Source organism: Hemitrygon akajei, chromosome 1 (genome assembly GCF_048418815.1).
Source record: "Hemitrygon akajei chromosome 1, sHemAka1.3, whole genome shotgun sequence".
Lineage (NCBI taxonomy): Eukaryota > Metazoa > Chordata > Chondrichthyes > Myliobatiformes > Dasyatidae > Hemitrygon > Hemitrygon akajei.
In genome coordinates, this window is record NC_133124.1 from 61,519,162 (window position 1) to 61,543,527 (window position 24,366).

General features: G+C 38.9%; 1 protein-coding gene across 5 annotated transcripts in view; it reads left to right on the forward strand.

Annotated features, from left to right (window-relative positions):
* LOC140726975 (RNA-binding Raly-like protein) overlaps window positions 1-24,366 on the forward strand; it is a 946,129-nt gene that overhangs the window by 314,925 nt on the left and 606,838 nt on the right. For 4 of the 5 annotated variants that reach the window (XM_073044065.1, XM_073044075.1, XM_073044047.1 and 1 more), the window contains exon 2: window positions 20,378-20,437. The exons of the other annotated variant lie outside the window; for it this stretch is intronic. The gene's annotated coding sequence lies outside the window, so the exon portion shown is untranslated. The remainder of the gene's footprint in view (window positions 1-20,377; window positions 20,438-24,366) is intronic. 5 annotated transcript variants of the gene reach the window in all.

The window sequence follows — 24,366 nt, forward strand, 5'->3', positions numbered from 1 at the left end:
GGTACAAGCCTGGGTCGCCAGACTTGAATGCCACAGACCAAGCCTTCAGCAGATGGCATGCCTCCTGCTTCATCCACGGCTTTGGGTTTGGAATCCACTGATTTCCCAGTTCTCAAAATGGTAATCTCACTGCCCCAGCCCCAGATCAATCACCACACACTCTATTTAATTGAATGGGAGACTTTGGCTCCAGTAAAAAGGTATATAGTCTTCCTTTATTATTTATTGATACTATTTTCAATGTTCTTAATTGATTTGTGGAATGTGAATTTGTTTTGTAGAATGTTAGGTGCCAAGCTATATCGGCCCTTGCCCTTCCCTTGTACAACATCGGTGGCGTGGAAAAGGGAGACTTGCAAAATGGGCAACAGGTGGTCTCCCATACATCCCTGCCCAGGCCTGCGCCCTGGAAACTTCCCAAAGCGCAAATCCATGGTCTCTTGAGACTAACAGATGCCTATAAGTGCAAAACAAAATTAGCCATCTTTTTGAATGTTTAAGTCCCATTAATATGGACATCACTGTCAGTCTGTGAGCCTGGGGATTGAGCTCTGTGAATGCCTTTAGCTATCTTCACTGAGAGAGGTACTGTGCTACTCAGGGCGGTGCTAAATTGTAGGAGCCAGACATCCAGAGGATGATGGGGCCACAATGGAACAAAAAGCCTGTCATCAGTTCTAGGCCAGCAGAAGATCTTGATCATGCTTTGGTGAGGTTAAGTACAGAAAGTTTTGGGTAGCACAAACATCAGCATGCATTAAGTGGACTAAATAACTTGTTTCAATTGCATAATAGTGAGCAAAATCATGTAACATAGCACAAAATTATTTGAGAATATTCTTTCAAAAGGTCAAAAAATACTGTACATTCCAGGACTCACTATTTGAAAGGGACTGATTAGATTAGCATAATTATTCTTTCCCTTCTGGAAAACTGGGATGCTGTAATTATTTTCCATATGTGAGGAAAGGGCGAGGCAAAACTCCAAAACTGTTTCAAACCAGTGATCCATTATGGTAAGTGTGAACATCAGCAAGACCAGGATCTGACTTACCTGCGTAATCAAACTAAGAACTGTATTATGCTTTCTAAATCTCAGCTTGATTACCAGACAGCAACCAAGCAAACCTACTCCAACACAAATTAATTTCATTAGGAGGGGAGTGGGGAAAATACATCAGCAGTATCAGCTTCAAAATATGTTAATGAAGAAAATCAAAACTGCATGTGAAGTACTTGATCCTCTTTGCTTTTGTGTTTGGCCACTAAGAGAGATAGATTAATAGGCATGTTATACATGAACACAGTGCAGTGTTATGACATTTATGTATTTAGTATAATCGCAACAAATCTTGCTGTTCTGACAAATTTGCTGATATTGCAACAAAAGAAGCAGCTCTAAAGCCATTTTCGAGGTTTAATATTCTAATCAGCACTTTCAATTTTATAACTTGCTAACCATTTAACACACCACTGATTGAAAGACATTAAATTTGCATAAAATTTAAATTTTAATTTTTAAAGATTAAATTTAGTGCTTTCTCATAATGATCCACATTAACATAAACTACATGTATTGGACTAATTCTGCAGTATATGAATTTTTTGATCAAAGAGTTTTGTTTTTATGTTTACAGAGTGTGAATATTTTCTTTAATTCACACTTCAGCTTACAAATGAAAACATCACAATTTGTTCCCCTCAGCCAATTTGCCGACCAAATTGAATTTCTCTATTTATATTAGTCTTGATTTCAATCACTGCCTTAGAAACTTGGTGATACCTTCATCAACATTTACAAGCAAGTTTCTTTGTGATAGAATTTAGTGATTACACAATGTATGAAAATAACAAATATTCTACATGGAGCTTAATATACAAAAATAAATGACTCAAGGTACACTCAGGTATTTCAGACCGTTCAGTTTTTGGAGATCAATAATAAATGTGGTGTGCTACATTCTGCACAAGTAATAGAATGGACTGGAGCCATTGCAAAGTAATACCACTCTTCATCCTCTCTTCATCAGAGAGGAATGCGTTGAAGAAGGTGACCAGATTACATATAACGTACTAAAGGTTCAGAAGACCATTATTTTAACGACTTTTTCTTGATGTAATGGTTAATTATATTTTAATGTGAAATTTCTTTTTAACAAATTATTTTGAGAAGATGTTTCAAAGTCTTACTAAAAAAGAGTTAAACTGAATTGTTACTGTAGTTCCGTTTGTCATGAAATGGAATGACAACTTTTTTTCCATTGCTAGATTTGAAAATAAACATTTTAGTTTTGCAATTGTAGACTTTAAGATTGGCTGATTTTTGTTGAACTATTTTGTCGAGTAATGTATAAAAAGGTTTGTGTTTAGACATGGCTGCCCAACCTGAGCACAGAAGGACCTTACCTTGTGTGCCTGACATTCCACTTCCCCGTCAAATTAAGGTGAGCCACAGCATTGTCACATATGAGGAGTAACTATGAAAGCTGTGATTGAAAACAAGTGCAAGAATTAGACAAGTGCAAGATCAAGAGTGGCCTTGTTTAGCAAATCCTAGATCAAGCCCCATTTGTATCCCCAAGCAAAGTTCTACAGCGTATGCTACTGTTCATGACCTTAGGAAACTCCTAGATAGTTATACCCCTCAAAGTAATTTAGAATTAGGATCCTATTGCACTGACAGAAGCTTGGCAATCAATCACGAAAACAACAATATGGTAATGATTCTGTTCTGTGATGGAGTTGGTGTGATGCCTAAATGCAGGTTATGGTACTAAGGAAACTGGCTTTTTTTGAAATTACATCTGCTGAGACGGTATTTCATCTAAAAGACAGGACCTTCTGATGAAGGGTCTTGGCCTGAAATGTCGACTGTTTATTCCCATCCACAGGTGCTGCTGGACCTGCTGAGCTCCTTCAATGCAGTGTGTATATTGCTCTAGATTTCCAGTATCTGCTGTGCCTCTTGTGTCTATAAACTTTCAACTTGTTGATAATCAAACAAAAACCTGCTGGTTCTAGAAATCTGAAACAGAAATAGAAACTGCTGGAAATACTCACAGGTCAGACAGTAGCTATGGAAATAAAATGCAATCTGGCTTATTGAGTATTTCGGCATTTTCTGCTTTTACCTTTCATTTTAAGCTGCCTCAGATCTCCCTATTATTTTTCTTTTTGATCTGACACACACACAAAGGAAAATCTCTAAGAGCCTCTCAATGGCGCAACTGCTACTACTGAACTCCCCAACAAAAAAAAACACATAGGTAGCATGTTCCTTGTAAATGTTTAAAGTATCACCCTTCTGAGGTGACAAATTTCTAAACCATCCAAATTTATAGGGTAGTGACACATTGGCAGGAGTTTTTACATTGTAAGAATATTCCCGGCTGTACTGGGCATTTATTAAAATATAAATATGCTGGTTGGTTATAACCAACTTTGTACTTATAATCTTCAGCTCTATTGCAAACACTGATGGTGGTGTATTTACAATATTTACAGTATTTATTTAGTTCTATACTTGGATAATATATTCTGTGTTGTGGTTGCGAATGTGTGATATCTAATTTGATAAAAGGTGTACGTATGGAGCAGCAATTCCAGTTTGAGTTTACTCTTGTGTGTAAGAAATAGCAAGTGAGTTATTTCCTTAATAAACTAAATTTGTTTATTTGAGTAATTCTGGCAGTTCAAGTATATTCCAGGTGATGAGCATCTAGCTGAGTAAAGGATACTCAGGACACAACAATGCTCTTGCAAAAAACTTGCTCCAAAACATAATGTGCATAAGAATCAACCATCTGGGAGCCATTTGCTGAATATTAAATTATTGTCTCAGCAATTACTCATATTCCCAATAGCCTTATATTTTTCATGTGAATTTGTATTGCAAGATTCTGTTTTACTCCTGGCTTCTCATCTAGCACGCATAAAGATTTTTATTGTCGCAGATGTAACATTCAAAGTTGTAAAAGGCTGGAAATTGGGAATCAAGACTGTATTTAAAGAAAGAAGCAGTTAATTCTGAAAACTCCAACAGGATGCAAATCCATCTGATTTTTCAATTTTATCAGAAAATATAAGGACATGTTAATGAAGATTGTTATTTCTGTTTGATTGTCTACTCCAGTTCCAATTTTTGTCCTTTGCCTTTTTGCTCCACTGCACAACTGCTTGAATCTGATTGATGCAGTTGCACATATATTTTACATGAGATTGAACACTTTAAAATTAGAAGACTCTGTGGAGAAGCACAAGCAATGGTCAAATTCAACCAGCCTCAGTGAGTTATATATTTTGATATGTGCTGGTATAGTAAAGCTTTCCTAAGGGCAGTGCATTGAGTAGTTTGTTGTGTTGACTGCAGACAGGATATTCCTGCCATGAGCCAAAGTTTAGATAGGTCTTATGGACTAGATTCTCTTACAATATTTTGTTTTTGCAGATCCTTGGTTGTTCATTTGATAACTTGGCAGGGGAAAATTGCATTGAGGTAAAATAAAAATGAATAATGGATTCTCAGGATTAGCAAATTGAGTAAATATTCTCATGAAAAGTAAACATGCACATCCACAAACAGAAGGCGAAATAGTACTTTAGCCGTATTGCTGATAAATTCTACATGTTATATCTGATCATCTACATTTACAAAATTAAGACCATTGATAACAACATCTTGGGTTTCTTGAACCTTAATGAAGACTTACTCAAGCACTTTGGATATTAGTGAGCCATACCTCCTGGTGTAAGTCCCATTTTACATTTCCCACTATTGATAATGTCAAAATTGATCCTGCCCAGGGCTCACAGGTAAGACATAAGGCAGAGGAGTAGAATTAGGACATTTGCCCATTAAGTTTATTCCACCATTCAATTACGGCTGATTTATTATCCTTCTCAATCCCATGTCTTTTCCATGTAACCTTAGACACCCTTCCTAATCAAGAAACTATCAAACGGTCACAATTAATTCTTTTGATTTACTACCCTATGGCTAAAGAACTGCCACCTCATCTTTGTTCTAAAGGTACATCATTCTATTATGCAGCTGTGCTCTCTGATTCTAGACTCCTCCACAAGAGGAAACGTCCTTTCCATGTCCACTCTACATGGAACGTTAAATATTTGAAAGGTTTCAATGAGATCCCCACTCATTCTTCTAAAATCCATTAAGTACAGGTGCAGAGCAATCTAATGCTGCTAATATGTTAATCCTTTCATTCCTGGGATCATCTCAAAAAGCCTCCTCTGGACACTTTCTTAGATAAGGGGCCAAAAACTGTTCACCATATCCCAAGTGCAGTCTGACCAGTGCCTTATAAAGCCTCAGTGTTACATCCTTGCTTTTATAGTCTAACATTCATTTGCCTTCCTTACTATGAGTCAACATGCAAGGTAACCTTTAGGGAATCCTGCACTAGGATTTCCAAGTTCCTGACACCAAAGGAGTGGATGCAAAGCACGAGAAAGCTATCCCACTGCGGGATGATGGCTTATGAATGCTGAGTGGCCCTGGTAAAGCCGTTCTGGGATTCGGGCTTCTCAAACTTTTATTCCACTTTTACTCCAACTACAATCCAACTTTCCTACTTCTATTCCTTGTCATATCACCAGGGACAAGGGGAATTACTTTTGTGGTGAAAACTAGCATAACTGCTAACTCTTGTATCTTGAGTAGACTTCGAATAATTCTTGTGTAATAGTAGTTATGTTGCTGGGTTGGTATACTTGAGCACTAGATTCTTTGTATGTGGATGATATTCTGAACAAGTTATGAGACCATAAACATTCCAACTGAAGACTCTTCAAGGCTGGTCATGCTTTTTGTCAAGCTGTTTCAGTGCAGATACACCATGGCATCAACTCTCCATGTAGAAAATTTCCCAAGTATGTCATATTCATAAATGCAAGACAAATCCAATCAGAATCCTCATCTTTCTCTCAAGTCCTGATAAAAGGGGCTCAGCTTGAAATATCAACTGTACTCTTTTCCATAGATGTTGTCTGGCCTGCTGAGTTCCTCCAGCACATTGTTTGGGTTGCTTGGATTTCCAGCATCTGCAGATTTTCTCTCGTTTCAGAATCAAATTCAGGTTGGATATCATTGACATATGTTGCAAAATTTGCTGTTTTGTGGCAGCAGTACATTGCAATACATAATAATATAGACTATAGATTACAATAAATGGCCAAGTGGTTAAGGCGTTCATCTAGTTATCTGAAAGTCGCTAGTTCCAGCCTTGGCTGAGGCTGTGTGTGTGTCCTTGAGCAAGGCACTTAACAACACATTGCTCTGCGACGACACCAGTGCCAAGCTGCATGGGTCCTAGTGCCCTTCCCTTGGACAACATTGGTGGCGTGGAGAGGGGAGACTTGCAGCTTGGGCAACTGCCGGTCTTCCATAAAAAAAAACCTTGCCCAGGCTTGCGCCCTGCAAACTTTCCAAGGTGCAAATCCATGGTCTCACAAGACTAACGGAGGCCTACACATATATAGTGCAAAAAGAGAGGGAAAAATATTGAAAACAAGAAAAAATCTGCCGATGCGGGAAATTCAAGCAACACACACAAAATGCTGGAGGGACTCAGCTGGCCAGGCAGCACCAATGGAAAAGAGTAAACAGTTGACGTTTCCGGCCGAATACTTTCAGTGGGAAAATATTAAGATGGCTCTCATGGGTTCATTGTCCATTCAGAAATCTGAAGCTGCTTTTGAAATGATGAGTATGTGTCTTCACGCTCCTGTACCTCCTCCTTAATAGTAACAATGAGAGGGCATGAACTGGGTGATAGGAGTCCTTAATGATGGATGCCATCTTCTTGAAGCATTGCCTTTAGAATGTGTTCAGGATGCAGGGGAGACTAGTGCCCTTGATGAAGGTGGCTGCGTTTATAACTTTCAGCAGCTTTTTCTGATCCTGTGCAGTAGGCCCTCCATACCAGGCAGTGATTTAGAATGCTCTCCATGTTACATCTATTGAAACTTGCAAGTGTCTTTGGTGACATACCAATTCTTTTAATCTCTTAATGAAGTATAGCCACTGTCAAGCCTTCATTGTAATTGGATCAATATGTTGGACCCAGGATAGATTCTCAGAGATGATGACACCCAGGAATTTGAAACTTGAAACCCTTTTCACTTCTGATCCCTCCATAAGGTCTGAGGTTTCCTTGAATTCTCCTTTCTGGTGTCCACATTCAATTCCTTGGTCGCACTGACATTGAATGCAATGTATTCTATTTGATTCCTGTATGCTTCCTTGTAATTATCCAAAATTCTGCCAACAAGAGTGGTGTTATCAGCAAATTTAGAGATGGAATTTGAGCTGTGCCTATCGTGGGTGCAGAGAGAATACGGCCCTGGTCTAAGTACGCAACCTTGAGGTGCACCACTGTTGACTGTCAGTGGGGATGAGGTGTTATTTTCTATCTGCACAGACTGAGGAAGTCAAGGATTTAGTTGAAGAAAGAGGTGCAGAGGCCTAGGTTTTGGAGCTTAGATTATAATTGGGGGTATGATTGTGTTGAATGCTGAGCTGGAGTCAATAAACAGCAGCTTAACATACTGTAGGTATTTCTATTTTCCAGGTCATCCAAGGCCAAGTGGAGAGCCAGTGAGACTGCAGGCACTGTAGACCTATTGTGCAAATTGCAGTGGGTTCTGGTCCTTGCCTAGGCAGGAAATGATTCTAGCCATGGCCAACCTCTCAAAGCACTTCATCAATATAGATGTGATTGCTACTGGCATTCTAATTAGAATAGACCAATTAGTTCATTATTACCAAATATCCACTCTCAGAGTATTGGAATGTATCATCCACATGCTATCAAATGATGTTCACATACCAGTAATCTGCTCTACTATGCCAGGGCCACTCAGCTCGGAAAAACTTATCACGGATGTAATACAAACATGATCCTAAAATCTAAACTCCAGAGATGAGATGAGGGAGACTTTGGTGGATTTAAGGCAGCATTTGACCAAAGTCATGTCAATTATCCCTTTCAAAATTTAACTAAATGGGAGTCAGACCAGGAGATTAAGTACCCATAGAGTATTGCAGCATCTCTGTTAAAGAGTTAAAGATCATTGGTGTTGTCTCATGACTCCATTGCATTTACACCAGCATCTTGTGGTTTTCAAACCATTGTAGCTCATTTTCTTTTTAAATATTAAGAAGGTTAGGAACAGATCTTCTTCTTCAGTATGCAGCTTTTGCATCCTGGGAAATACAAATGTGAGCCCAGTGCCTCTCACTGCAGATGTCCTTGCATGGATCAGCTTAATAAATTCAAAGCATGTCCAAACCTAGATATTGCACTAAAATTGCTGATCTGCCAGAGTGCCCATGCCAACCTCTGCCTGTCATAAACACAAGGATTTTGCAGATGCTGGAAATCCAGAGTAACACACAAAAAGTGATGGAGGAACCTGCAGGTCAGGGAGTATCTATGGAGAGGAGAAAAGAATCAATGTTTTGGGCAGAGGCCCTTCATTTAGATCTCTCATTAGGTCCTGGCCCAAAATATTGACTCTTTATCCTTTTTCGTAGACACTGCCTGACCTGCTGAGTTTCACTAACATTTTGTGTGTGTTACTCTGTCTGCCATTGTGCATCTGTGTGGGTAGTTAGCCACAATTGTTAATAATGTAATTTTGTGATTCTTCTGATCTCATGTCCTATCACCCCCTATCTAAGTGTTTCACTTGAGTACATACATAACACTGTGATGTTGCCAGTGCAGGGAATGCTATTAAACCTTGCAATAGAAATGAATATAAATGTCTACCTGTGGTTGAATACACTGCAGCTATGTCTATACTTTTTGCTAACACATCACTTTTAACTTTATATATCTTAATATTACTAGACAAATAACCTCTTCCTCAATGTCAATAAGACAAAAAAGATGAATACCAACTTCAGGAAACCTGTACCACTCACTGATGGAAACTGCGAGGAGTTTCAAACTCCAAGCAGTGCACATCTCACACAATCTCTCATGGTCCCAGAATACACACCTACAGTCAAGAAAGCTCAGCACCACCTCTACTTCCTGAGCAGGCTGAAGAGAGCTGGTCTATGTACACCAGTACTCATGGCCTTTTACAGATGTACAGTGGAGAGCATTCTAACATGTTGCATCACTGTGTGCTACAGAAACTGCCCTGGAGTGGACAGCAAGAGCTCTACAATGGGTAGTTAAAAATGTCCAGTGCTTCATTGGCACCAGTCTACCCACCATCAAGAACATATTTACAGAAAGATAATGGGAAAGAAACAGCAATAACATGAACACTCCCATCAATTCTGCTTATTTGTCCCGCTCCCAACAGGGAAGAAGCTATACAGTACCCATGCTGGGACCAGGAGAACATCATTGTCTTCTTTACGGTTATTGTGTTTCCTTATGCTGCATGGGATCCAGAGTAACAATTATTTTGTTCTCCTTTACACCCATGGAAAAAGATAATAAACAGTCTTGGGCCTTGAAATTACATGTCCTCCCTTTTTCTGAAGCTCAAGCAATTGTGCATGCTTTTTCAAATGGAACAGTGTTATATTAAAGGGCTTAGCCTGACTACTTTCAACTGTAAGTCCACAGACACAAAAAAAATCACTTAATGCATGGTATCAAAACAACCCAAAATTATAGTTGTGCAATAAATTCTTTAGCTTAACAATAGAACCACCAATCATTTCTCAAAGCTTTTGACTGTGACTACAGAATATACAGCCAACAAAAATTCTGAGGGCACTGGATTGAAGGAATTTCAACAGCTTCATTAAATGAGACATTGATTGCCTCTGAGGTACTAATAAATTAACTAGCACTTTTCTGGGTACCTGACCTTAATTCCATCAGTAGGGTAGCTTTCTTACACTTCTGAATATCAGTTCACTGTCACTCCCTTCTGAAACTTATACAATGTTATTAGAACAGTGAAGCCTTTTTATTCATTCCACATATTATCATTTTATCAAAATTATTCAGCCTTCAACCACCCTTCTGTGAGCTCTGCATGATTTCATGACTCACAATTTGAGTGACTAAAATTCTACCCTTGGCATCTTCTTTTTTGTGGTCCTTTGAGGTTCCCAGCTCAGATCACTCTCACTTTCTGATGTTCATCTTCACTGCCTGTATTGTGATAGGCTCCTTATGTAGCTTTGTGGCTGATGAACTGAACAGATTTACAAGCTCAGCCAGCATAGCAGGGGTCTCTCCAGACTAGTTCAGCAAGCCTCTACAGACAATTGCCTGCTTAATGGCACTCACCCTTTTACAGCCAATATTAAATACACTACTGAAACACTAAATAAACATTTGCTGAAATCATGCCACAAAATGAAATGCATCAAAATATCTAACATATAACATTCCACAAACGTTATCAATTAGTAATGCATAATGAACTTAAAAGACCTTGTAGGGATCATAAGTATACTCAGCTGCTAAAACTGTATGTAAAGTGCTCTATTCACAGTAGAAATAGAACCTAATCAATTGAATCATAAGAAGATTATCCCTCACACCAGCAGTTATCAAAGAATAATGAATGTTGGAAAACACAAAATAAATCCTATTGAGCTGAAAAAAAAATGTATGGAAGAATAAAGGCCTAGAACAAAGCACAGAGAAGAAATTTAAAATGAAAGGTTCAATGAAGCAGTACAACAGCATAAAGCACAAATAAATAATGCATATTAAAGAAGAACTGCATCATCAGATACTTGGACAGTGCTTCCCACAATGTTTAATTTATCCTGCTGTGTTAACTAGAATACAAGTATGGTTAACATATTCTATAACAACAGAGGATGACTTGGTTGTGCTTTGGCTTTGGCATCATTTGTACAACCTGGCTTCAAACCAAATACAGACTGTTGCAATGTAAGTTACCCTTGCTATTTATTGGAAAGTAGTATCGCTGCAGTTTTACCTGCAGCAGAAACCATTGTCAGTATCATACTGTTGTCTCCACCGTTCATCAGGGATTTTGATTTTAAAACCAAAGGCCTATAATATGGAACTATCCACCCTGATTTAAAGCTACAGAAAAGCTTAGCATAATCAGTCAAAATAATAGGGAAGCCTAATGTAATCAGAACAAGTCAGCATGCTATTATGAAAGGTAAATCATTTGGACAAATTTATTAGGGTTCTTCAAAAATGTAACAAATAGAGTTGATAGAGGGGAAACTGTAGATGCAGTATATTTGGATTTCCAGAAGGCATATGTTGCAGAAGAAAAAAGCTCGAGGAGTTGTGTTACTGTAGATCAAAGGCATAGTTGACAGTGAGTCTAAATTGGGGGATCCCATCTCTTTTTATGCAACAGACCAATAACATTAAGCAAGGACGAGGAAATCTGCAGATGCTGGAAATTCAAGCAACACACACAAAATGCTGGTGGAACACAGCAGGCCAGGCAGCATCTATAGGAAGAAGTATAGTTGACGTTTCAGGCCGAGACCCTTCATCAGGTCTAACAGAAAGAAGAGATAGTAAAAGCTTTGAAAGTGGGAGGGGGAGATCCAAAATGATAGGAGAAGACAGGAGGGGGAGGGATGAAGCTAAGAGCTGGAAAGTTGATTGGCAAAAGGGATACAGAGCTGGAGAAGGGAGAGGAACATGGGACAGGAGGCCTAGGGATTAAGAAAGGGGGAGTGGGGCACAAGAGCAAGATGGAGAGCAGGCAAGGAGTGATTGTGAGAGGGGCAGAGAGAGAAAAAAGGGAAAAAATAACAAACAAACAAACAAATAAATAAATAAGCACTGGGGTAAGAAGGGGAGGAGGGGCATTAACGGAAGTTAGAGAAGTCAATGTTCATGCCATCAGGTTGGAGGCTACCCAGCCGGTATATATGGTGTTATTCCGCCAACCTGAGTGTGGCTTCATCTTGACAGTAGAGGAGGCCATGGATAGACATATCAGAATGGGAATGGGACGTGTAATTAAAATGTGTGGCCACTGGGAAATCCTGCTTCCTCTGGCAGACCGAGCGTAGGTGTTCAGCGAAACGGTCTCCCAGTCTGTGTCGGGTCTCACCAATATATAAAAGGCCACACCGGGAGTACCGGACGCAGTATATCAGACCAGCCAACTCACAGGTGAAATGTCGCCTCACCTGGAAGGACGGTCTAGGGCCCTGAATGGTGGTGAGGGATGAGGTGTAAGGGCAGGTGTAGCACTTGTTCCGCCTACAAGGACAAATGCCAGAAGGGAGATTGGTGAGAAGGGATGGGGAGGACGAATGGACAAGGGAATTGCATAGGGAGCAATCCTTGTGGAAAGCAGAAAGTGGGTGGGAGGGGTGGGAAAGATATGCTTGGTGGTGGGATCCCGTTGGAGGTGGCAGAAGTTACAGAGAATATGTTGGACCCAGAAGCTGGTAAGGTGGTAGGTGAGGACAAGGGGAACCCTATCCCGAGTGGTATGGCAGGAGGATGGGGTTTCATGCACAACTGGGAGCAGATGTGCATGAAATGGGAGAGATGCATTTGAGAGCAGAGTTGATGGTGGAGGAAGGGAAGCTCCAGAACGAGGGGTCACAGTTTAAGGATAAAGGGGAAGCCTTTTAGGACTGAGATGAGGAAAAACTTCTTCACACAGAGAATGGTGAATTTGTGGAATTCTCTGCCATAGGAAACAGTTGAGATCGGTTCATTGGCTATATTTAAGGGATGTTAGATATGTCCCTTGTGGCTAAAGGGATCAGGGGGTATGGAGAGAAAGCAGGTACAGGGTTCCGAGTTGGATGATCAGCGGTGATCATACTGAATGGCGGTGCAGGCTCGAAGGGCCGAATGGCCTACTCCTGCACCTATTTTCTATGTTTCTATGTTTATTTCTTTAAAAAAGGAAGACATCTCCTTCGTCCTGGAATGAAAAGCCTCATCCTGAGAGCAGATGCGGCAGAGATGAAGAAATTGCGAGAAGGGGATAGCATTTTTGCAGGAGACAGGGTGGGAAGAGGAATAGTCCAGGTTGCTGTGAGAGTCCATAGGCTTATAGTAGACATCAGTAGATAAGCTGTCTCCAGAGATAGAGACAGAAAGGTCAAGAAAGGAGAAGGTTTAAGCAAGGGGTCTGTTTTATTTTGGGAGGATGTAACTTGGGCAGTAGCCCAAGAATCAATTCTTGGCCCTCAATTATTTATCCAATAATATTAATGACCAGGAGGAGGGTGCAAAGAATAAGGTATTCTAGTGTGCTGATGGCATAAAAACTAGTTGACCACAATGTTGCAATGAGGGTGTTGTGACTCTGCAACAGGATATAGATAGATTTAGTATGTGAGTGAAAACTTGGCAAATGGAAATTAGTGTGAGCAATTTGTGAGGTTTTACTATCGTTAGAGATTAATACTATATTTTCCATGAATGAATGTACTATGTGTGTGAAAATTTCATGTTACTTAAGAAAGAAAAATGTGGAAAGGAAAATTCTGCCTTTGCCTCTGAAATGGAACATGGCCACAGAATCTGATATCTACTGGAAGCAGTGGATCTAAGGCAGCTCTGATGTCCATAACGACAGGTGTGGAGGCAGGCAGTCTGTTTCACCAAGATACCGGTGGAAGGGGTGGGTAGTAGAAAGAACCCTGCATGCTGGGTGGCTCAAGAACCACCGAGAGCTGAACTGAAGTTAGTGGGAGGAAATTATCACAGAGCTCGCTGAGGGTTTAGGACCAGGAGTGCAACAAGGTTATGAAGTTCATCCTTGTGGTTAAGATTGCTGAAAGCAGCAACAGATCCCATCTGCCATAAATTCCATCACCATATTTCCACACTCAACCTTCACTTACAGGTTAATCTCAGATATGTGTCCATATATTCAAGCATAAGATTTATAACAAAGTAAAAACAATCTGCAGAAACATAATAAGCTATCTCATCCATATAATTAGTCAGCTCCTTCCTTTTCATAACTTCATGGCACTTCATTAGCTTTTTATTCACTAATTAAGATCAATTCTACAGCTACGGTTCTTTCAAATCAGCACAAATAATTAAGGGCAGGACTCTGGAAATCACTCTTTAACCCAATAGACTAATTAAACTGGTGATGTATGGAGACTGAAGGAGGAGGTTGCACTGAGTGCAGAGCAAGGTGCCATGAACTACAAACTGCAACAGAGGATTCTAACCATCTCCCAGTGGTTTAGTCAATTGGAGGAGAGGGTTCTGGCTACTATGGACTTGGCTTACACAGAGTGAGTAGCCAGAAGTAGATCAGAGATGATTGAGGATGAGCTGCCCAAGTGTGCCCGCTGCAATAAGTTGAAACATGTTGTTTGTTCCATTGTCTTCTCTGGTGTGGCAGATGCCCAATTGATGAGTGAGGCTTTGACATCTGGCTTCTCCCCTCTGTCCTTTCCAGTCCTGATGAAGGGTCTCATCCCGAAATGTCGACTGTTTATTCCTTACAATGGATGCTGCCTGACCTGCTGGGTTCCTCCAGCATTTTGTGTGAATTACTCTGGATTTCCAGCTTCTGCAGGATCTCTTTGTGTTTTTTCCATGTGCAGCCTCTTTCCAGCCAAGTGATTGGTCTGCCTCACTATAGATTTCTGAATTTTGTGATCTCTGGCAGCAAATGATAATAAAGAACGTAAAATAAGTTTAACTTCAAATAAAATTGCTGAAACAAAAATATATCTGGGATCTTACAGATGACATTGAAGGTGTTTAAAATGGGTATTCATAAAACCTATGGAAAAATTCTAATGTACTCCTAATTGATCTTCCTAGCCATGTCCTAAGAGAATTCTTGCTGAATTTTCATATTATATGATACTCGGCACAACACATACAATGCTGTCCACCTTCATCGGCTCAAACCCACACTGAATAATTTAGTGAGGGCAGACCCAAATTCTTTCTCAGAAGCAGACTTTCTACACTACTGTTTAAATTAGGTTTTAGTTGTCAAATCAATGTGATTAAATTCATAAAACTCGATGAAATTATTTTGTCCATTTTTGACAGGTTCCAAAGCACTGTTAAGTTCTGGTTCAAATTTGGACAGTCTCTATTAAATAATCTTACTGCTCTTGCTGTTTTGGAAGACAAACTCAGGACTATAAACTCCAAAGTGACCAATATGGGTCATTTGGTCTTGCTTGAGCCTGCAACAGCCTGGGCTGAAGGACAGTAGGGATGAATATGCTTCATGTCGTTCATTTGTGCCAGTGTGGGGATCACTATCATGGCTTGTTACGTGCTGTGCCTTGCGCCTTACACTGCTGTGTGAGGATAACAAACACAGAGCATCCACAATCTTGTAGGCCCATCTCCTTTCCCCTCAACACATCACAGTTTAATGAGTCTGATGGATCAAAGAACAACTTCCTGACCCCCATCTTTATTTGTGTTGGCTTGAAAGCACAATGGCAGTAGGTCTTACGTGGTGAATGAAAAGCCAGTGAAGTGTCATTGAGTGGGTGAATAGGAGCCGGTTAATTGTATGAATGAGATAGTTCATTTATGTCTCTGTAGAGTATTCCTTTTGCAGACATGTATTTTCAGTTGTGTTGCAAGTGAGACGCAATAATAGAAAAGGAAGGCTCAAGGAGTATAGTATTTTCTGGTATCCTTCTATTTTGTAGTGTATAAGGTGCTGGAATTCTTGGTTGTGGTTGAAAATTGGTTGGGAACATCCAATGTGAATGTTGAGAACATCACTGAACCCAATATAATCCCATTATATATGGTGGGAAGGGAGTCTTCTCATTACTCTTAAATACAGAGAACTAACATTAATGGCATTATTAGGACTTCATGCCTTTAGAAAGGTATAATGATTAACTGAGAAATTTTTTATTCCACACTATGACTAAGTTCTGCTAGGATCCTTTCCCAATCTCGGTTTTGCTTTTGGAACAAGGCCACTTTACTACTAACAAAGCAGCTTAAGCACCAAAGAAATGTGGGCCAATTACAGTTACAGTGTAAATGACCTGTTCCTGCAAATTTAATTTGAGTCTGTAAACTTACATTTTGATGGATGGAGGTTAAATTTTGCCTTTATTATGTCAGGAGCATTGTTCACGTTGCAATTTCAGACACCAATGGAAAAGAAATCTGGCATGCTAATGGTGGAAAAAGAAATATGATGGATGGATAAAGTTGGTTGAGTGATAATAGAACAAAAGTTGTTTTTGTGCTAAAAAGGGTCTGATCTATGTTCAGGATGGATACTTTCAGGATATAAAGGTGAACAGACAGACCAGGATATGGACATTGAAAAAAGAGCACAAATCTCTCTTTGCTGATTGTCTGATTCAGTTGTTAGGCAGAAATGAGTCTGGATTAACAATAAAAACACTAATAATTCAGTCATAATTTATGAAATTCATATAAAAGACAAATTACAATAGTGAGCAGCATATAGACCTGTAGAAGGAATAATGTATTAAGACAAAATATTGTGCTGTGTACAATGCTTCACACATTACCTAGAAAAGATAAATTTATAAACACAAGAGATTCTGTAGATGCTAGAAAGGTAAGTTTAAGATTATTTCAAAAATGGATGTGGCTGCACATTCTACAAAATTACTATTCTTCTGATTTTCTTCAATGCAGAAAAAGTATTGAAGAAAATTACCTTTGAGCCTGACCTCCATTTCCTTATGCATTACCAACTGCTCTGCAGCCACGGAGCAATTTAAGCAGCTCAAAATCTTGGTCAGACTTTCCTCATCAATGAGAAATATTTCTGTCATTTGTCAGCTGAAACTAAAAATCATATTTCCAAACCTTGAGAAAATACCTCTCTCACTCTTGCTCTCTCTCATTATTACAAAATATTTTTGATGGTGCTCTGTCAGCTCTCTAACAATTCATCTGCATCCATGTATTACTACTATTCAATGAGATCTAGCCAGGTGTTTTGGCTGCATTCAAGAAGGCAGAAAATGAATTCCAATTATTGATTTATTTAGGGCATGACAATAAATGTATTCTGTAATTAAGTAGCTTTTCCATGGACCTGTTTCAGCAGTAGGGGAATTACAATGGGTTGAGGTTGTTTGTGAGGCTGAAGATGATGTGCGTCATGACCAGCCTCCTGAAGCACTACATTATGATGGATGTCACAGCCACAGGGCAGTAGTCATTAAGGCACAGTCATGTGGAAATCTGGCTTTTTGTTCAGTGGTTTCACTCCCAATAAAAAATAAATGCATCTTCCATTAGCCTGCATTTGCATTGGTATAATTGTTGATAATATTTGACAGTATATGTGATTGATTTACTGAACTGGGAAATTAGGTCATTTAACTTTATGCTTCTGTCTATTCCAAACTCCCTCATAAGAGTGAACAGTACATTTATCTTCCACTAAATACCATTCATATACCTGTCTAATGAAGAGAAAGGATAGGCAGAGACTGTAATCCTTTTATTTAATAGGTAACTATGGAGGTTCTAATAGAAAACATTAGAGAAGTCTGATGAAGTATGCACACAATGCCATTTCAATGCTCTTTGGACAGGATGCTACATTTCTGTTTACATTTTTAAAAAACATTTAATGGAGTCATTACTCCATTTTCATTTTGCATGGATGTCATGCAACAAACCGAAAAAAATATTGTGCAACAGACACATACTGTTCTGTTTGTCCATTTTCCTATCCCCATCCCTCCTTACCCCCAACCATGGCCCACCCAAAACCTGAAAGGCTTAAAGATTTAAGACATCTCAAACATGGATGGTTTAAGTTATTAGTCTATGGTTTCATAATATTCCGGAGCTAAATAGCTGAATGAAGAGTATTAGTGAGTAAATATTATACTTACACTCCTCAGGGTTATTGTACTTCTTGGACCCATACTGTTTCTTTTATATCTGATTTGATATTTCTCTTATGGGTTTGAGGCTATGTAGCAATCTGAGCTATAAAATGGGTTGTAGCAGATGTTCAAACACATAATAACACATCTGGAGGGCAATAGTTTTATTCTTTTAGAATATGTTGGAAAGCCCAGCAATTATTGCTCAATCATAATTGCCTTTTCACCATTTCACCACATCCCATAAAAAACAACAATTAACTCAGAGTGCATCAATTATGTGCATTTATTTTACTTGCAGCAAGGGGAGACCATCACTGCACAAACACCGGTGATGGCCTCCAAAAAAAAAAAAGACAATATAGCCACCCCATTGTGCACAAGTACAGCTACCCATGCTTCAGTTCAAGGAAAGGATATATTCTGTCCTTCTGTTCAATCAGTGTATTTGGCATTCTTCCAGTAATGCATATCCTACTCTGCAGTTTGTCAAGGACTCAGTTTCCATCAGCAAAATGTTGCACAAACTCTATTAGCAAAGCACTCTGGTATAATACAGGTTGCATTTTGTTAGAGATGAAAATGCCGTTTTGTTACTACACATAAAGTACATTTCAACACCCTGAAAGTGATAAACCTTTGTAGTCTGTGTTATAGATTCTTAGCTTGTTTGCTGTTACATAGGATGTCCTAGGATTTGAAGGAGAATTTAAGAGTGTCCTTTGCCTTTCAGAAAAAAAAATGGAAATCTCTCAAATGTTTTGAAAAGTTGCTGTGTCCATAGTGTATCAGTAGTAGAGGGAGTAACCATACAATGTGATGGATGGCATATCAATCAAGCAGGATCGTTTGTACTAAATTATATAAACTTTTGAGGACTGTTTGAGTTTCATTCTTGCAGTCAAATGAAGATGATGAAAAGGATTTATTAGGAGATGAGTCAAATGCCATGAATTATCAAATGTGGAGACACAGAGGATTCTGCAGATGCTGGAAATTTTGAGTAAAACACACAAAATAATGGAAAACTCAGCAGGGCAGTCACCACCTACTGAGGGAAATGAACTGTCAATGTTTTTGACCAATACCAGGATATCATACCTCAAAACATCAACTGATCATTATCCTGCATAGATTCTGCCTGACGTATTAGTTCCTCCATTATTTTGTGTGTCTTGCTTTAGTAATGAAGATATACTTAACATGCTGCTTGTTTCTAGCCAGTATATACCTGATAATTACAATAGTGGGGATTTCTTCTTCAAATTACTTGTCAGATGTGCTATTGACTTTACCTTCACCCCTTTCTGCATTTCCGTGCTTCATACATTGTTAGATGATGGCTATACAAGTATATAATAAAGTCTGAATCCAAATTGAACAGAAGCAGAAAGACTGATAAGTAAATGCTGAATAGAATAGACAATAATTTCCTTCCATCCTGTTGATCTTTGAGATTAGACTGAATGGGTTGGAAATGGCCAGATTAGATTTGTCCTGCTTTTTTGTACACAGGACATGGGAGAACATGTTTTACTTTGTTGCATAATTTCCATTGTACTAGAACAGCATGGCTTGGGTACAGTTAGGCTGTAGTACAGTTCTTCTGCACAATGGTGCTGTTGCTGCCAAAGTTTAGTTGCAAACAGCTTCTTTTTGGTGTCATCTAAAATACATCAAGTTTGAAGCTTCTATAATGCTAAGAACCTCGAGGAAAGATTGTGATATACCATCACACTCCACACCATTGCCAAAGTTTCTTGCAATTCTTGTGTGTATCATAAAATTCAACATCATATTTCTGAACTATCATTCAATTGATGGAGGAATTTTTTCCCACTGTGAAGTTGTTGGACCCTTTCTGAGTAGATATATGGCCTGTAGCAAACACATCTTCTGCCTCCACTTTTTCAAAGCTGTAGGAATACCATCTGGTTTCTGCTGAAGCATGAATTATAATAGCTGGTAGCATTATTGGTTGCTGTTTTATTTGGGTGTTCTTTAATACCATTTATTGTAGGTTTGTTTTCTGTTCCCTAAGGGAAAAAAAGGATTAGATTCCTCTTGAAAAAGGATTAAAAATAAATACTGATTTACCTGTGAGAAAAAAAATGGAAAATAGAATGACATCCCACTCTCCTTTCCTCTGTCAGCTTGTCATTTCTTTCATTGAAAACCGTTTGTTACTTTTAAATATCTTGGGTAATGCATTGAGAGCCTGCACATCACGCTGTAGTTGTACATTGACAACTTAGTTATTTTATTTAATCATTTGGTTCTAGTTCATTGGCCTAGATCAATCTGAAAAATTTGATGTTCACATTTGGCTTATTGTTTCCTGATGATATCCAGACCTTAAATGTATTTAACCTCAATTAAACATGTTTAATGTCTGATTTGTTTTGTTATTGTGCCTTCAAACCGGATCTTATTTTCACATATTGGAATTCTTGAAATTATTTCTAGTCTTTCCATCATACTGCTTGGGGAAATAAGGGAAGGGTGCCTTTATTAATCTGACTGGAGTCCTTTTTCTTTGTGGATGTCATAGCTTCCTATATCTTGTAGGTGCCTGATGGTGAAGATATATGGATTAGGAGTGAGGAGAACTTTAGAAACAATCTCTGGGTAAGTGATTCTTTAACCGCTCATATTGGTTTTTTTTCTTAATTGGAGTGTGTGTAACCACTTATTTTCATCTTAATGAGATGAACTGCAACTATCCTATGGACCATATCTGGTGAAAGTTTGAACATGGAGAAAAATATGAGGATAAATGTTTTGTGTCAACATTTAAGTATAAAATGCAGTGCCAATTACACAGATTTTCAAAGAGAAAAAAAAATGAAAGGTTGAATAGGAACACAAATTTCATGAAGGATGCAAGCTGACAGTGCTCCAGGATTGCTGCGTTTCTTGGATCAGTGCTATTTGTTATCTTGAAGTAGACAGTTATTAGACTGCATGAACTATAATTTAAGTTGTATCAAGCAACCAAAGATACTATAATTCACATCCTTTCAAATTTCTATTTAAACACTCATTAACCAATTTAATTTGAATTTCCATAGAGTCAGTTGGGTATTGTAGAAATAGCAAGGAGTCCGTGATTGATGGTGGATCTTTATGTTCACCACATAAGTGGGCTGAATCTAAAGCTGTGGAACTTGCATGGTATCTAAAGAGTGTAGTAACTATCAGAGTGCAGTAGGCCAATAACCAACAAAGGTGCCGAATTCTATTAAGAACACAACCCTGAAGTTTTATGTACTATAAGATAGAGGTTATAGGCATAGGAACTCAAACACCTTTATTCTGTTCTGTAGTAATTGCCTAGCAATTGACATAGTGTCTTGGTTGAAAAGGATGGCCAGGCAATTGTTTGTGGAGTTTAGAATTGGGTTTCCAGAGAGGGCTGGGTGAGTGGGAGTTGCGTCAACCCAAGGTATAGTTAGGACATCCCAGGAAGGGTAACTGAGGGCATGAGGGGCAGAGATCTTGATGGGAAGAAATTTTGTTTAAAAGAAGTGATACTCCAGCATTGAATTCCATGATCTTGGTAATTCAATGGTAATGAAGCAGGCCTCACAAGCTATCTGAAGCCCTGTTTCTGCAGGAATAAGGCAAAATAATGCCGCTATGATTTGGGCATATATTACACACTTTTATAAATCTACATATGACTGGGTCCTTTAATGCGGTAGAGTGTGTAAAGTGCATAGAGGATCCACAAGAAAATTGCTTTACCCTAGAAAATGTAGTAAATTCATTGATATCTCTGTACAAACTTATTGAAATTGTATTAAATAGCAAACATAAATATGTAACCCAACTTCTTGGCCAATTGCTCATGAATAAGAGAATTTTTCAGCTGTTAAGAAGAGAATGACAAAAGGTGTTCCACAGATATGTTAAATTTTGCTTATAACATTTACATAAAAAACAATGTATGGAAAGCAATTTTGCAGGAAGAATATGTATGGCATTAGAAGCTCAATTATAACTCAAGGTGTATGACATAAATAGGATGAATGAGAAGATACAAATGGAAAAATAGGTTTACCGTTTTGTTTTGATGGTAACACACACAAATTGCTGGAGGAACTCAGAAGGTCAGGCAACCTCTGTGGAGAGGAATAAACAGTTTATGCTTCAGCTGAGACCCTTCATCAGGACTTGAAAGGAAAGGTGACAAAGCTTTCATCAGGACTAGAAAGGCCAGCAAGGAGTGCAAGCTTACAGTTAATAGGTAAAACCAGGTGAAGGGGGAAGGTGGATGGATGGGTGAGGGGAGATGAAGTGTGAAGTGGGGAGGTGAGAGGTGGAAAAGGTAAAGGACTGAAGAAGGAATCAGAGAGGAGAGGAGTGCAGACCATGGGAGAAAAGGCAGAAGTAGGAGGGGCACTAGGGAGTTGATAGGCAAGTGAGGAGAAGAAGAGGGATAAGAGGGGAGCCAGAATGGGAAATGGTAAAAAGAGAAGGGGAAGTGATGAGAAATTACCAGAAGTTAGAGAAATTGTTGTTCATGCCATCAGGTTGGAGGACTCCTAGATAGAATATGAGGTGTTACTTCTCCAACCTGATAGTGATCTCATCGTGACAGCAGAGGAGACCATATGGACCAACATATGGGAATGGGAAGTAGAATTAAAATGTGTGGCCATTGGGAAATCTCACTTGCTATGCAGACAGAGTGATGGTACTCAATTAAGCAACGTTTCAACCTGCTTTGATAGACATCTCTAGTTTGCCATCTATTGGAAAGTAACAATTATCTTGTAAATAAATTCACATAGGTCCTGATATTGTGAAATAAAAAGGAATGGGATTTCATAGTGGATCACAAATCAAACTCATGGCCTGAACTAATGTAAAACTTTGTGGCATTGGTTGGACAAACTAGCATATCTCGAAACTGCATCCTGTCACCCTGTGTTGAAGTTCTTTGATTATATAATCTGTTCCATTTAATGCAGTGCATTCACAGGGTGCTTCAGTGTTCCCAGCTTAAATACTTAGGATTTACTTTGCTCTTACGAACATCACAGCTTTTCATAGGCATTGTGTTACTCTACTCCTTGTGATGGATAGAACTATAGAACACTACAGCACAGTACAGGCCCTTCAGCCCTCCATCTTGTGCTGACCCATATAATCCTTTTAAAAAAAGTACTAAACCCACACTACCACATAACCCTCTATTTTTCTTTTAGCCATGTGCCTGTCCAAGAGGCTCTTAATTACCCTTAATGTTTTAGCTTCCACCACCATCCCTGGCAAGTCATTCCAGTCACTCATAACCGTCTGTGTAAAAAAACTTATCCCTGATGTCTCCCCTAAACTTCCCTCCCTTAATTTTGTACATATGCCCTCTGGTGTTTGCTATTGGTGCCCTGGGAAACAGGTACTGACTATCCACCCTATCTATGCCTCTCATAATCTTGTAGACCTCTATCAAGTCCCCTCTCATTCTTCTACGCTCCAAAGAGAAAAGTCCCAGCTCTGCTAACCTTGCTTCATATGACTTGTTCTCCAAACCAGGCAACATCCTGGTAAATCTCCTCTGCAGCCTCTCCATAGTTTTCACATCATTCCAATAATGAGGTGACCAGAATTGAACACAATATGAATTATAGAATGAAGAAAAAATCTATAGCAACAACCTGGAGAAATAATCTTGACATGTTTAAAGAGAAATGTTAAGGCTGGAGGGGGTTAGTACTCACAGTTATCTGTAAGTCAGTCCACAGAGAACACTGATCAAGATTTTCCTTTGTTGGTATTCTTACAAATCTAATGGAAGAGGTCTTCAGTAGCATATTGTTATTGCTTTAGAAGGACCAGTGGTTCTCAAAGAGACCACTGGCTTTGGTTTCTCTTTTTTTGCCAGCAAGCTGCTTCCAGGCTGTCTTGGTCTTTACTTGCAAGAGATGATCAACATATTAAGATTTCAATGGACACCAATATCAAGAATGAGAGGTCTACTACAGTGAGCAATATTCTTTATGTCATGATAAACACACACACATAGCTTTAAAGACACTAGAAAAGAAGCTTGGATTTAGATGACCATTGAGAGCCTGCATGTCACCATTATTTCACTGATGTGTAATCATGGCAAAGGTATGTGAGTTACTGCAATGCTGTGACCATCAACATGTCTTTTAAATTTTTCCTGATGTCTAGAGCAAGACCACTAGAACACAAGGGATACCTCTTCCAAATTTGAATAATAGGCGCTATCTAAACAACACATGTGTAAAGCAAGCTATGGGAAGCACAAAGCAACATTTTATGTGTTTTTCTTGCTTGAGGGGCTTACAGCAATGTAGCAAATATAAGCATGCCAATGATAACCATGCCATTTGTTGGATTCTGCACAATTAACATTAAGGTAGAACAGCATTTTTATTGCCTTCTCTGCATCGTCCCTATCTGAAAGAGTACTAACAGTGTTAGTACTTGATTTGGCATTGGAGGACTTTGAAACAGTTAGTGTCCTTTCATTCTGACAAAGCACATAAAGAGATTCAGGTGAAGAAACCACAGGTCAAAGC